The sequence below is a fragment of the Podarcis melisellensis genome, assembly GCF_964234715.1.
Source record: "Podarcis melisellensis genome assembly, chromosome: 2".
Lineage (NCBI taxonomy): Eukaryota > Metazoa > Chordata > Lepidosauria > Squamata > Lacertidae > Podarcis > Podarcis melisellensis.
This window is the reverse complement of record NC_138529.1, coordinates 23,596,886-23,598,352: the sequence shown is the minus strand read 5'-3', so window position 1 is coordinate 23,598,352 and position 1,467 is coordinate 23,596,886.

Here is a 1,467-nt window from a genome sequence, read left to right as displayed (position 1 = left end):
CTTGATATTGTCTACATATCATTCTTTGGACAGTTATAAACAGATTTGCCCTAAAAGGTTTCTAGTTAGGTGGGCAACAGCTCTTTTGGTCCAAGATTTTCCACAATCTAACAAGACCTTTTCATCAGGAAACATTTAATCATAGCTAGCTCATTCCCATGGACAATCCATGACAGTTAAAACTGGCTTAAGGTTTAGTCTAAAGGTATGCACAGATGGCATTTCAAGGACTGACTGTAAAATGGGCACTTGCTACATTCTGCACATGCCCTTGCTAATTCTCCAACTGGTCCTGCAGCTCTTTCCCAAAGATGACAGCAAGCAGAGACCCCGAGCATGCCATATAATCTGCATTATTATTAATTAATTTATGAATCGCCTTTTCCACGTGCTTTGCAAATATATCACAGAAACAGGTAAAAAATATTTTTGAAAACAGTACCAAGAAATAATCAAAGTTGGTTTTTTAAACACAAAGCAAACAAAATGAACACCCAAGGCAGAGAGATCTGTTCCTCCAGCTAGAAAATCTTGTGGAAACAAAAAGGTACTCAGTTGCTTCTACAAAGTGCAGATAGTTATGCCTGTTGTATCTCAACAGGAATGCTATTCCACAGAGCAGTGGCAGCCACACCCTTGAGTTGCTGTGGACATTTCAGGCTTCTGGTGTTTTTGACACTTGAAGGAGAATCTCTCCTGCAGAATACAGTGACCTACTGGGCACATGAGGGATAAAGTCAGGCCTTTCAGGTGGGCACCATTGCCATTATAAGAGAAAAACAGAGGAGTTCATAGAGAGTTCTGGCACCTCTTTTTCTAGAAAAAGAGCACTGGATAAGGTGATATTTCAAGCAACCTGGTCCTGAGCTGTGTTAACAAATACCAAAATCTTGAACTTGGCCAAGTAGCAGATGGGCAGCCAGCAAGTCAAGAGCCTCAGAAGGATTGCCAGCTCTGCCCACCGGGAAAATCCTTCAGAGTGTTCAGGGATCCATCAGAATCCATAAGGCTCCAGGGGTGAACCATCCTAATCAATTCCCCCATCCCTGCAGGGGGAAATTGGTGCCATTAGCCCAAGCTTCACCAGGATGTGGCCTGACTATGACAACGCAGTCACAGAACCCCCACCCCTTTTCCAGGCTATCAGCCTCACTACCAGGAGCAAAGAAACGCAAATCAGTGGTATGACTTGCACTGTGTGTCAGGCTAAAGATAGCCATTTGAGACAGCCTCATACCAGACCAGTGAGAACAGCCTCAGTATGGACATTCAGGTCCCACAGGACAATAATTGAAATTGAAATTGAAATACTTTATTGTCACTTGTACAACTTGTATACAGTGAGATTACACAAGCACCCCCCACTCAGCTCTCTTAGTCTTAATTCCCCTCGTTTACTGACCCACACCCACCAAACCTGAAAGTCAGTTGCCCTGTTGTTATCTTTTCATTCAGCAGCCTAACAGC